The sequence below is a fragment of the Cyanistes caeruleus genome, chromosome Z, assembly GCF_971803275.1.
Source record: "Cyanistes caeruleus chromosome Z, bCyaCae1.hap1.1, whole genome shotgun sequence".
NCBI classification, from domain to species: Eukaryota; Metazoa; Chordata; class Aves; order Passeriformes; family Paridae; genus Cyanistes; species Cyanistes caeruleus.
In genome coordinates, this window is record NC_141732.1 from 52,608,488 (window position 1) to 52,622,681 (window position 14,194).

Below are 14,194 nucleotides of genomic sequence, written 5' to 3' on the forward strand. Positions count from 1 at the left end.
AGCAGAGAGCAGCAGTGCTGTATGTTCCTTGACTGTGCCAAAGTCTTCAGTGAGGTTATGCCATTTATCATACGCAAGGGGATGTGTATCCAAGATGTGCTCATGGTGGCAGTGTTCATTCCTGTGAAGCCTGTAGCATCTAATAAAGCAGCAATGCACACTGAAGCTTTGTCCACAGGATATTCATAACTCTTCTCTCTCAATTTTTACAATCCTTCTCTCCATTATTCCGCGTGGACTATAAGATATTTAATAAAGCATGAGCTTCTCTTGCAATCATAGTATATTCAAATTAAATTTGTCCTTGAGCTCAAGGAAAGAAAGCTAAAAGAAACTTCACAAGTTATGGTTGTTTTATAGGGAAGATGTTTTCAGAGACTTGAAATTACTCAAATCTCATTATATGAAATATTTTATAACACCCTAACTTTTATAATCATTGAAATGCTATACTGAGAAATTAGAAACACAACTTTTGTCTGCCTTCCTTGGTTTTTTTGCATTTTCTTTTCAGAGGCTGTGGATGGCAACCAGCCCAAGTTCTTCACAGCACCTGCTTTCTTCACAGCTGCCTGATAAGGAGATAAAGGGCTCTTTTCACATCATATAGCAAGTGTTCTGCCAATTGATTTTTTTGTATATGTTTTAGACAGGGGTATCAATTTTGCTTATTATAATTTCTGACCTCAAACTCATTTGTCCTACCATATTTCTTGTTAGTAATTGATGAGTGGCAGGATGAATCCATCTTCTGTCATGGCCTTCTGAACAAGGGCTGAATAGGAAAGATTTTTCTTCCTTACAAAAAATGTAATTCATATGTCAAATAAAGATTTCAAAATTTCTGAGGAGCTGAAATTTTCATCCTAAAAATACAGCCTGCAAAACAATCTACCCAGTTTATGGGACATTGTCTATTAACTCTATTAGTGCCTTTGTAAAACAAAGTCCTTAGGCAACATACAGTCTACACGTGTTCCTATATTGGATTCAGAGAACACATTATTCATACAATAATAATCTGATTAACAGTGTGAGAATTTTAAGAGATTTAATATGATTTCAGCTGTGTTGACTATAGAGTCATGTTGCTTAAGAAATGCAACCTCATTTTTTTTAGTTATTTGTTATGAAATGGATGCACTTCCTATCTAGATATGGTGAACACTTATTCTCTTGCCAAGCTAACTCTAATTTCTGATAGATGTGATAGTTCAAGCAACACATTCTGAAGCTCTGCCAAAACCTTGAACTGCAAAGAATGTAACTTCATGCTTAGAAGAATTCCATTAACTTTTGTCTGCCTTGTTTGGGTTTTTTCACATTTTTTTTTTTTTCAGCAGCTACTAATAACAAAAATTAGAAAAAAAATCAGGAAAGACTACTCTCTGAATATGTTTGAACTGATTTAGAGCTGGAAAGCCCTTAGAACCTTCCAAAAATCCTGAATTTTCCCCAGAAGTCTTGCTTTCATCCAGGAAAGGTAAATAAATATAATTCCAAATTGGAATTCTGCCTAACTTCAATTAACATTGGAAAAACACATAACCTTGCACAACGATTAAGGGCAGAAGATATGTACTTCAACGGTTAGGGAAAGTACATATCCTGAAGCATCTGCAAATTTATGTATCTATTACAAGTCACATCTGTCCATCATAAGGGGAAAATATTTTTCAAATATTACTTCTGTTGTCCCTTTTACAATTCATGCAGACAAAATTGACAGAGTAATGATTTAAACCTAGCTTATTATTTTTCATTTTTTTCTGGAAGACTGAAATCAAGAAAAATCTGAATATTCACTTTATAAAGTTAGTGGTTGTGGAACAAGAGATTTGGGATTGGGATTAAAATCTAAATAAATAAAAAAGTAAGATAAATAGATTGTCAGAAATTTCAAATTGTTTTCTTAGGTAACATACTTCCCATGTGTACTGTTGTGAAACTCCACCACAGTGCTATGTAGTAACTTGTAGAGTTTCTGTTGCATCCAAGCCGAAAGACTCGGTATTTTAGCACAACAGAAGTTGACAAATTAAGTCAAAACACTCACAGCCTCAGTTCCCAAAAGAAAATGCAGCAGTTCTTCCATTTGCTTGTGACGGCAGAAGACATTGATTAGTAAATCCCTCTACAAATCCTAGCCAGGCAATAGCACATGGATAGGTTTCACAGTGCATGTCTCCTACACTATTGTAAAAACTAAATGGATTTTAAATGAAAAAGGTTTGTCTTGAATCTTGTGCTGATAATCCACTACTGAAAGTAAATACTAGCATTCTGTGCCTTTGTTGTGAAAATACTTGGGATAAAAGTGTTTTTGAGTGAGAAGTGTTTCACACATGGAAGGAATGTAATGGATATACTGTAAAATGTTTTGGGCTGAAAGGATCATCTGGTTCCAACCTCTCTGCTGCGGGCAGAAACACCTTCCCACTAGACTAGGTTGCTCAGAGCTCCATTCAACCTGGTCTTAAACACTTCCAGGGACGGGGCATCCACAACTTCCCTGGGCAACCTGTTTCAGTGCGTCACCACCCCCACAATTAAGAATTTCTTCTCAGTATATAATATATATTCCACAAAATATTTTGCTTTAAGCTACAGCACTGGTCAGTCAACTCCTGCGCTAGGCATGCCAGCACCAAGGACTGGGGTAAAAAGCAATAAATTCCAACAGTGTGTGTGTGTAATCACATATTATCAATACAAGCCCCACCTTTCCTACCAGCAAATGTCAGTCACCTCTCATAAGCAAGGACCCGAGAAGATGTTACATTCTTCTTGGTCTGAGGAGGTTTTAGCTATGATTTGCAAACAGCCCAGAACTGAGAAAATTTTCGTAGGAATTCATGATATGCCTATGTAGCATAATGAATCAAGGTGAGCTCTTCGTCTGACCTATGATTTGACCCACTTATGCAATAGAGCTTAAGTGGTATGAGGTAGGCATGCCTTACACTGCTCTGAACTGCAACGAAGGCCCTCTGCACGATGGCTCCTGTTATATACTCCCCAAGAAGAGCAGTGGGACCAGACCAGGCAAAGAAAGCCTAGAGACTCCAGCAGAACCATGGTCATTTTTTGTCCAGGTCAAGGTCAGATTGAACATCTGGCATGTCCAAAGAATAGCCACACTGGCACATTATCTGGGATATGAGCAGTGGTGGTCAAACAGTTGTCTGTATAACAACTAGAATTACAAGTGTTAGATAGATATCCTCCTGTTCTGAACCAGACTCTTCAGAAGCTTGTCTCCTTCCACACCCAAAAAACAAAGGAAATGAATCTTCAGAGTCTGAAGCCTTATGTTACAGAAGGATTATGTAGATGACATCCTCTTCCTTTTTCCTAAGAGAGCTCCTATCATGATACTCAGAATTCATACCCAGCAGGATATAGGTACTCTCATTTCTGAAGGCCTTTGCTGCTTTTGTTTTGCCTCTGTTTCCTGATGTTTCCAAATCATATTCTATGCTGACACTGTGTCTGAAGTTTACACAGCTATAGAGACATATACAACAATTACACGTATAAAAAAGCCCAAGTTTAGAATGGAAAAGTTTATCAGTTCTGAGTTGTGATCCATGCACAACCCTCTATGTCCAAAATGAAAATGCGTCTATACATACAAATACACACACACAAGCTTCACAGATTTCCATTTTATATGCTGATAACTGGGTTTTGACCCATCAAAAGAATTCACACTGAAACATGAAGTGTCCAGATCCACTGACAAAAGGATGCATCTGCCTTATAAACTGATCACGAAAATGACACTCAGTGAAAATGTTTGTTTCCATGATGCAAGGAAGACAAAATAGACCCATAAGCAGACCTGGATGGTTCAGGACTTCATAGGAAGAATGTAGTTGAATTATTTATTATATGATGTGATCTTGAAATCAACATGTGAAAAAGGAATGATTAATCAAGGTAGGAAATCACTGGTCTACACTTTCAAACATATACCAGGCAAGGTTGCAATGTTACAACACATGAAATCCATATATCAGAACTGGTGGCATGGCTTTATGGAACCTTTTTAAAATTACAGTAGCAAGTTTCTTTCTGCATCATTTGTTTGTGGACAAAGAAGAAACACAAAATCCATGAATAAATCTCTTGATGTGCTTCCACAGAGTTAATGATTCTCTCAAGTATCAAAAAGAGTTTCAAAAGTATCCTGAAAATGAAAAAAAAATGGAAAATTATGTGCAGAATAGATTTTAATCACTCAGACTCAAGAATTTTCATACAATTTAAAAAAGGAGTTTGACATACTTATGGGTATTTCTGGACTTTACCCAGTCTAGTCTGACATAAAATTAAAATTGGCAAATTTTTTAGCCGAATAGCAACACCAGGTTTATATTTGACCAGTCTACTGTGTTTGACACTGCAGTCAAATATTAACTGGAAAAAGTAGTAATTAGCATATTTTGCAAAGCTGGTATTTACTAAGCTCATTTCTGATGAATACGTTTGATAAGATTAGAACTCATTTCATCTTGCAACATAGTCTCTGGTGGAAACCTTCAAGTTTTGGTGTCGGCAAAAAACAAATCTCAACACATTTTCTGTTACTCTCCTAGCCTTCTCTTCTTCCCCAGGTAACATTATCCTTGGAATGCATTTTCCAGGAAATAGTTTGTATTGACAGAAACTAATTCAAGTTTTCAAAACCCATGTTACACAGTGATATAAAGGAATTCATTCCATTCCGAAATATAAGGACTTCATAGAAAGTTTGAAAGGAAAAACCACAATAACTGATGTAAAATTCTACACAGTGCCTAAGAATGGAATATCACCTATCCCTCTTGTATTTTATAGTTTCCAGATAGCTTTTATGTATTATTATTAAGCTACTTTAAATTCATTTTTTAGCAATTGTAGCAGTGCTGTAATTTACTGACTTGCCGTGTTTAACATTTTCACAAATTGCAAGTGCTCGTTACAACCCAGTGGTTTTGGAATCGTTTTTTGGAATAAAGGTCATCATCGTGAAGTTGCCCTTTAGTGTCCTGGTCAGTAGGAAGGAAGCCCTTGACCTAGGAATAAATTTAACATCTACTACCTAACTTTACTCCCCAGATGTGCTCTGGATTTGAAGGTAGATGAATACTGCACTGGGAAATGCACTTCTGAAGGATATTAACACATCCCTAGATCTCCCAGCTTACAAAATACCAGTCTAAGTAACTGTGTATGGAAAGATGGACTGAAACACATTTTACAGTGACTGCTAAAGACAAGCCTTGTGTATTTTGTAAAAGTGTTTCATTTTTAATGAGCTATTCACTTTCTGTACTCATTTTATTTAATAGCTTAACCTCCTAACTCTCTTCTCTATGGTAGTGAATTACTTTCCAGAAATAATAAGGAATTTTAAGCATCATCATGTTGCTGGTATTGTCACTTGAAAATGTGGGTTGTCATCACCTCATCGCCCCATCCTGGTCTGCTCATTAGTGACACTCTGTATGGAAAACCTCTAAAGATCATTACCACTGTAGTCTAAAGCCAATGTGCCAACATAATGAAAAACAATTCAGCAGTTCCCTATGCTCTGTTAGTTGTGTTTGTCATAAATGAGTTGTGGAGATTTGGAGTGAATGATCCATATCATATTGAACCGTCCTTTTTATCGCTGACAATTGAAGGTGACTGAAAAGCTGGGTCAGTGTCAGACTGTATCTAATTGGAAACCTTTTCTCATTAACGCTTGATGTTGACTTGTATTAGTTGATGAAATTAGAACCACAGTGGAATGGATTTTATTACACAGAATGAGCTGGTTGAGCTCTCTTCCATTTCAATGTTTTTTTAACACCACCCCTGGCTGCTGAAAAAGGAATCCAGAAGCAAGGGAGTTGTGAGTGATGCAGGATTAAGAGGAAATTGAGTAAAAATGTCAGTGCTTCTCAGGAAATTGAAACCATGTGCATATTTGTGCCACATTTGTTTTAGCAAAACTTTTCTGAAAATACTTCCTCATTGATCATCTGAGGTTTTTTCATTTGAATCAGGAGTGGAACAGAAATATTTCCCAGGTAAAAGGAAAATGGTACATTTTGGGGGGGGAGAGGGGGATAAGTGCTTGTTTTCTAAAAAGAAGAAATACAGTTTTGGGGGTTTTTTTATATAGCTTGGACAGTCAGTTTTGCAGTAAGAAAAACATAGTTTGTTCTTCAAAAATGCCCCAACCCTAAATAATCAATTTTCCTCTTTATCAGCTACAAAGCTGATATTGAAAGATACAAAGACAAATTCATAACAGTGAAAAAAGTTAAATAGATATAAATCTACAATACAAGTCATGCTATAAAGACAGATAACATACAATGTGCTGTATGTACAATTTTCCACTGATGTTTTATGACTTTAAAAAAAAATAAATAGTATCTACAGATTCATTTTAGCAGCAAATTATTTCAACTAAATTAATCATAGGACAGTCTGATATAGGAGCATGATGCCTATAGACTGTCAGATTGAGATAAATTCTGTCATTACAGAATTCAGTCCTACAAGATAGGTGGCAAGGGATACTATCACAAAAAACTCTGTTTAACGGTCTTGTTCTCAAACTCACAGCTTCTCTCAAATATAGCCTTTTTTCATCAGAAATTCATTAAAGTTGAACATATAAGGGATATCTTGCTGTCATCTCCTTAGGTATATCCTTAAAGCCCGTAAGTCACAATTCTGGACAGGAATCTTAGAAAATACTGAAACTGGAAACTTTGAGATCAGGTCTAAAAAGACCAACTGATTTCTTCCCAAGCCACTTGCATGAACCTCTGAGAAGTTTTTCACTTCCATACAACTCATGATACAACTCATGATACATGACTTTTTTCCTCATTTTTTTTTTTTTTAATAAAGAAGTATTTAAGTTGACCCAAAACTTCACTTATTTATATAGCTCAAAGGCACCACCATGCAAATAGTCCATGATTTCAAAACTTCTGCTTCTAAACAACCAGTTAGACTGGTTTCAACTCTGAAAAACACCTCAATCTCATTCCAACAGAAGTATGAGTTGGTTTGCCAATGCCCCCTCCTTTTGAGTTTAGTCAAAGATTGACTCCAAACTCATTAAGATTTGTAACTATTGTAATTTGTAATCATAGGCACCATATTCTAATCACAGATGCCATATTATATGAAGATAAAGAAAACTGACAGCGTAAATTGAGAAAGAAAGAAGTAATTTATAGTCCAATATAAAATAATTCTTTTAATAACACCCCTGTAACAGATTATCTTATGTGGTATTGAAATGTGTCATATTTTCATTATGTTTATTTTTTTTCAAAATTAAGCTTTCAAGGAAAAGAGGAAGGGCAGACACTCCTCTCTTCTCTGTGGTGACCAGTGACAGAATGCAAGGGAATGGCCTGAAGCTGTGTCAAGGGAGGTTTAGGTTAGATACCAGGAAAAGATTCTTCACCCAGAGGGTGTTTGGGCACTGGAATGGGCTCCCAAGGGAAATGATCAGAGAAACAACGTTACAGAGTTCAAGTGTTTGGGCAACGCTCCTAGACACACACACAGATTCTTGGAGTGCCCTGTGAAGTGTCAGGAGTTGCATTTGATAATCCTTGTGGTTCCCTTCCAGTGCAGAATATTCTGTGGTTCTGTGTTGAAATTTGGTACATTTTCCAGCACATTTACGGGTCTGCATTTAACACATGTATTGTTTGGGATTTTAGAATTCATTTTAGAATGAAACAAAACTTGTTGGTGTGATTGGAGAAAAAGTAATATGCATTTTTCATCTGTCTCAGCTGACAAGAATACACAGAAAGTTGCCTGCTATTCAGAGAAACCCACATAATAAACCAAGAAAATTATCTCTTGTATTGAAATGACAGTCTCATAGGTTGAGTTTAGCTACCAGTGGACAGAATCATTTACATTTGTCTTCAATCAAATATACTTTGATTTACATAATGCAATGCTTTCAACTCTCATTACCTACTCATGTATCATGAAAGTACACTAGTTGCTACTTTGCTTCTAATTCTGTTGCTGCTGGGCTTAAATGGTTCTTAGATCCAAATTTTGATTTCCTAAGGTTTTTCTCTGGTATAATAAGAAAGCTTTGTCCCTGCTCAGAAAGGATATGTTTGGTTCAACATAAAAAGGCAGAATAAAAAATCATACTACTTTAATCCTTTCCTCCCAGAGTCAGCATCTGAATAGTGATGAGTATCTTGCAATTTCAAGGTGGTGCTCAGGAATAAACTTTTTTACACAGAAGTTGTTCTAAACATTTCAACTTCCATAAGATATTTTTTAAAACTGTGGTTGCATTTAAATTCAGACATATATAGGAAGGAAAGGAAGGTAGAGAAAATAAGAAGAAAATAAAAATAAAAAGTAATATGAATGTGTAATGGAAAGACCAGAGATTTCCAGAAGCAGGTAAAAGTGAATAATTGGCACCAAGGTAGGAAAGATAATACACCTATTTTTGCCCACAAAATAAGGTGAAACCCAAAGGAGAAACACTGGCTTTATTAAGAACACCAATGATTTATACAGTTTTTTAAAAGCATTGATTTGGAAAATGAAAGTACAGACAAATCTGGTTTGATTCTTCATGGCTTTCAAACAATTCCAAACTTCATTTGGATATGACTTTGTGTGATGTTTACACACAGAGGGTCAACGTGCTTGGCTTACTCAAATCCATTAATAATCTTGCCCTGCTTTACTTCCACTATATTTATGAACCTTAAGAGAACATCAGACAATAACATCCAAATATGGGCAGTTACTGGTTAAAATCACATGGCTTCCTTCCCAAACTGTCTTTCTTTGACCCTCTTTCTGAGGTTTCCAATGCAGTTTAAGAAGAGCTGCAGATATTTTGTTGGCACCAGACTTGAAACTCATAATGGGCACATTATTTGGCCACATTATAAAATAGCATCATCCATCTAACAAATGAAAAAAAAAATTAATGGATGCACTCTTAATTATAATAATTTGGAAGAGAAAGACATCAGCTGAAAGTGGTGTGAGAAGGTCATTCAATGAGATTTGTGACTTTGGAATCCCTTTTCAAGTTACAGCAGGTAATTGGACTCAATGATCTTAAAGGTCTTTTCCAGCTTAAATGATTATATAATTCTGTGATGCTAATTCCTACTAGAGTTTCTAGGTTTTTTTGGAGTTTATGACAGTTTTTTTGGTTTTTTTTTTTCCTGGCATGTAGAAAAAGCAAGAAATGGCTACTTGATGTTTTGGTTGTGTTTAGTTTTTTTTTCTTGGCACAACTGTTTCTAATATTGTTTAGAAGTAAAGCAAATTTCTGTCACTAAAGGTCAACATAAAGGAGAGATACACAAACCAGTGCCCTACCAATGGATGTTTGCCCTCAACCAAGATGGAGGACAGAAAGGGCATGAAGAAAGAACAGAAACTGAAATAACTCTTTCCAATCTCACAATAGCTGTGAGTCAGAAAAATACTTCACTCTTCTAAGATGTTGCATTCACAAGTCTACTGCCCAGGTTCTGGTAAATTCACAGTAAAACATGTATTGAACCAATTTGTTGGTTTTTAGCACAAGGTACACCATTCACAAGTTTTTTTCACTTCTCTCTGGAGGTAATTCCTACTTCCTTTTCTTAAGAAAAAAAAATTTGGTGCCTTATTTCCAAGAACCAGTCCAGGGACCACTAGCATCTGTGGTGAGACCTGTGATTTCCGTCTCCTATACAAGACCTGTAAGTGGCAAGGCAGGAAACTGCAAGAGCACATGCAGTAGACATATCTGTGTCACACAAGTAGATGTCACAGATAGAAGACATAATTGCCAGAATGGTGGGATACACACCACTTTCTTGATTTACTAAGTTACTTCTACCTCAGGCAAGTTCAGTAGGCCAGACTTTTGGAAAAGGGAAAAAAATGCAGCAATTTAACTTTTTAATATCATAGCTATTGACACTTACTTTTAATAACATAACTTTTATTAAAGGCTAAATATAAATCCCATTTTACCCATGGAGTCTGACTGACTGTTGGGTGTTTGAGAAACAAGATAAATGAATACTTTGTCTCAGCAGAGACAGCAGTCAATTATTACACATTGATATGTGTGACCCTAAACCAAGCTGTCTATAGGAAAAAGAAGCCTTTTGACACCCAGGAACACCAAAGCTAAATGGCAGACAATGAATGTGAGATCAAAACTTAATCATACATGATTATGACTGAGAAACAATTTGCTTAATGCAAATAAGTCACTATTTAAAAACTAGAGAATGCACTAATAGCTTCAGCTTCAAGGATAACGTTAACAGAATTGATAACAATAATTTACAATTTTATTTATTTATCTATTTATTTATTTATCTTACTGACAAGTCTGACTTGTTCTGATATGGTTACAGTGTCTGATGGCTAACTTCAGAAAACATCATAATCATGTTCCCATGTTGAAAATTTTAAAATAGAGACATTTCTTTTTCCCCTTATTTTTTTTAATTAATTTCATTTTTTAATTTAAATATGTCTTGGACAAACATATGCTGTTGCAACGATATGTTGCAATGGAGTGCAGCTTTCTGGTATTTTGCTCAGAAATATGTATTATGCAATAATCTGATTGCCTTAATTTTGGAGGAAACAGGATGGCCCTTCTGTAGCACACAGAGATGCAGCTGCTATAAATCACAGAAATGGTGACATTACTGAAGAGAGAGCTGCATGTAGCATTTTTCCTGACCTCTTTGCAAAAGAGTCAAGTCTAGAGTTTAATGAAATGAAATCTCTTTCAAGGGAATCCGAATGAGGCTGCCTCTGCAGCACTGTTCTGGGGAAATTATTTCAGCTGCCCTCTGAGAAGATTTACACCTAGGTCTTCAGTGTCAGAAGTTAAGGCAGGCTGCATTCACTACCTGGAGACCTTCTTATCACTTCTTATCCTAGAGCCAGGAGCTACCTCGGAAATTGCTTGAAGTAAAAATGTTTTAGGTACAGAAAAGATATAAACAAATTAGTAGGAGCCCAAGATCACTATAACTTTCATATCAAAAAGTATTAGCCTACCTAGAAATTTCCTGACCATAGCAGGGAAAGAGATTAAAGTTGTTTTTCACTCGAAAAAAGGTCAAAGGATGGAGTAAGTTATTTTCTTCTCGTTAATAGTAATGGTTACTGTCTGTATTACAACAGTTCTTATATTAGGCACAATATTTAGTCAGAAAACTGTTTTTCCTGTAGTAAACGGAGCAAACTAACATTTGACATTTATTTTTGTGATACATAGTTTTCTTTATTAATTCGGATATTTTTTCATCAAACTACTAACTCCATCAATAAGGAAACAAATTTCTGTAAATGATTTGGTTATTTGATATTTTGTTATCTATTACAAGTAAATTCCTTTATTACTCAAGCAACTTGAGTAATACAGTTAATACAGTAATACAGTAATACAGTTTTGTATTAATAAGCCACTACCCTCTCATCAAGACAAAGCAACTGGTGCTTTTTTCAGATCTTAGCAAATACTAATAATATACTTAAATGTTTTGATGTATGTCCCAATTTGCTTAATATTAAAGAACTTCAATATCACGCAGCTGTGTGAACATTTATTTGATTAGCTGATCTTTAAAATCACACATTTAAACTCTTTTATTGAAGCTGGGAAAAGACAGTATTTAGGGTATTCAAACATCTAAATACAATGATTTTAAAGGAAACTGCCAAACCTCCTGATTTTTAATAGACAGAAACACCTATTCTTCTGCAATTTTGTAAATGCTCTGAATTCCTCACCAGAGATTACAGGCAGAAAGGTCAACAATTATGCAAAATAAATGATGGGTTTAGAACAATCACTATATCCAGCTGTTACAAAGTAAGCAGACTCTGTAAGCCTGCCTGCCAGGTGCAGGCCTCTTTTCCCTGTGGGGGTGATCACGATTTCAGAAAATGATGCAGTAAACAATATTACTAGATAACCAGAGAAAATACCTACCAGTATGTTTGTAAACCTATGGGCCCTCTATATAGATATGACACAAAAATATTTTGGTGGATTAGTTTTTTTAAAAAAAAATAATTATTTTTATGAAATATATCTGTGGGAATACTAAAAAATTAAAACCTAAAAAAATTAGCTAAAAATGTCAGGGTTTTTCTTTGTTGGACGAATCACATTCTGCCACATTTATCTCCACTATTCAATGACCTGCATTCTTGACACTGTTTGTAAAATGTCATCTGGTCATAAGTACAAGTATTGAGGGAATTAAATGCTAAGTGCCATCCCATTAGAAGTGCTATTACCCTCTTTGATGGGAAAAAGTGGGAATTTTCTGACTTACATGTTCAAAATTTCTTTGTATTTTGAAGGAACAGTTTCACAGAGAGCTCTTCATACTCATCTGCTGCCTTTAAAATTTGCCTAGAAGCTTCATCAAACACTTGAATAAAAATATATACAAAGGAAAGTGGTTCAATTAGAAATTCATGTAAATAGAAGGTTTTACTAAGATTATTGGTTCTCCATGCAACAGTGAATCCTGAAATCTGGACCCACTCTCCCTACTAACAAATGACTTCCTGAATAATTATTCCCTCCTTTATTTATATTCTTTTTACCTTTTTGTACTCAGAAATAAAATGAGGAACTGTGGTCAGAGCCTAACATATGGTACATGGATCTCTGCCAGTGCTTCTCTTTTCTAATTTGAAATATCCTTCCTGCTGTTTAAATCTTTGGTCAGCCTTGAGAGTACTCACCAGTTCTCAGGAATCAGCTGTAGTGCTTTAGGAAATGATTCCTAAAGTACCATTAAAATCAGTGCAGAAATTCACCAGCTACATTTTCTTCTATTTACTTATTGATGTCAAGGATCAATAAGCAGGAACTACAAAAGAATAAAGCATCCTATCTTGACCAGGAATATGACTTGAAGGGTCTATAGAGTTCAAGATGCACAGAAATATAACAGCAGGTTTGTAAGAGGTGCTTGTCTGTTTCTACATCTGCTAAGCATTATTCAAAATGGGAGGTGAATCTAAAGCAGAGGAGAAAATTGTTAGAACATATTTTCCTGATGTTTCATGGCCTGTCCTATCACTGGCTGCAGGGTGAACAGTGAATAAAAGACCTGTAGAAAGCCAGACCCATGTATCTAATGTGACTAGAAATTCCATATTCTTTGGAATTATGAGACAAAACTTTTGTAGCACAAAAGCCTTATCAAGGATGGAATACTGGAGTATCATTTTATTATAATTCTAAAAATTATAAACAAATTAATAAATAAATAAATATTTTAAAAACCACAAAAAAAAACCCAAAAAACAACACAAAAACTACATTTACAAATACTAAGAAGTTACATACAGACCACCCTGATCATATACCATCAGCCAGCCTGTCCTAGCAGCCCAGGGTGGTGAGATCCAGTACTGCAGAGAATTACCGGGGTAGATTTAGAGGCTCTGAAGAAGTGTAATGAGGAAGTTGCATGGTTGCTTTGCTTGTTAGGTACCTCTTTACAAATCTGCATCTGCATCCATGTTTGTGGACAAAATCACTCTCACACTCACTGAAAGCAGTGCTCTGTAGTATTCCCATGAAGCAGGAGGAATAGCAGGCACAGCATTTTCCTGAGGGAAAGACTAATCAAGGGTATCAATCAACCAACCCTGACTTCTTCCCCTTTTAAGCCCAAGAACAATATCATAATCCCCAGAAGTATAATGGGAACCAAAAAAAAGTTCTCAGATGATATTTTGGCAGTGTGACTTTCCCCTGGCTTTGGAATGATGAGTACAAGCTTAAATGCAGCCAGGTCTGTTTTTCCCCTAACCAGAAAACAAAGGACTCAGAGCTAAAATGTCACCTTTCTTCTTATTTTCAATTTTCAGATTGTAGTCAAAAGCTGAGGCTGACATTTTGTCTTGAACTCTGATAGTTGCAAGAAAACAAAGGAAAAGCACAAAGGTGTGAGGAACAAAGGACAAAGCATCCCTCATATTTGCTTCCAGTTTCTAGATTTTGGTCGCTTGTGATTGTTACTGGGCCTTGTGCCACACAAGTCCTTTGGAATATGCACTGTCCGTGCTGGCTGTAACCAGTCTTTTCCGCAGTGCCATCAGGGTAAGGAGCACTGTGGGTTCCTGGCCTTTGACCATATGCACA

The 14,194-nt window shown here is 35.8% G+C and overlaps 1 long non-coding RNA gene across 1 annotated transcript; it reads right to left on the reverse strand.

Moving 5' to 3' along the window:
- Positions 1-1,755: 1,755 nt before the first annotated feature.
- On the reverse strand, positions 1,756-12,464 carry LOC147648447 (uncharacterized). Its single transcript, XR_015280151.1, has 2 exons — positions 12,366-12,464; positions 1,756-4,192 (listed from the first exon to the last, which is right to left on the reverse strand). It is a non-coding gene; the product is annotated as an uncharacterized LOC147648447 (long non-coding RNA).
- Positions 12,465-14,194: the final 1,730 nt, after the last annotated feature.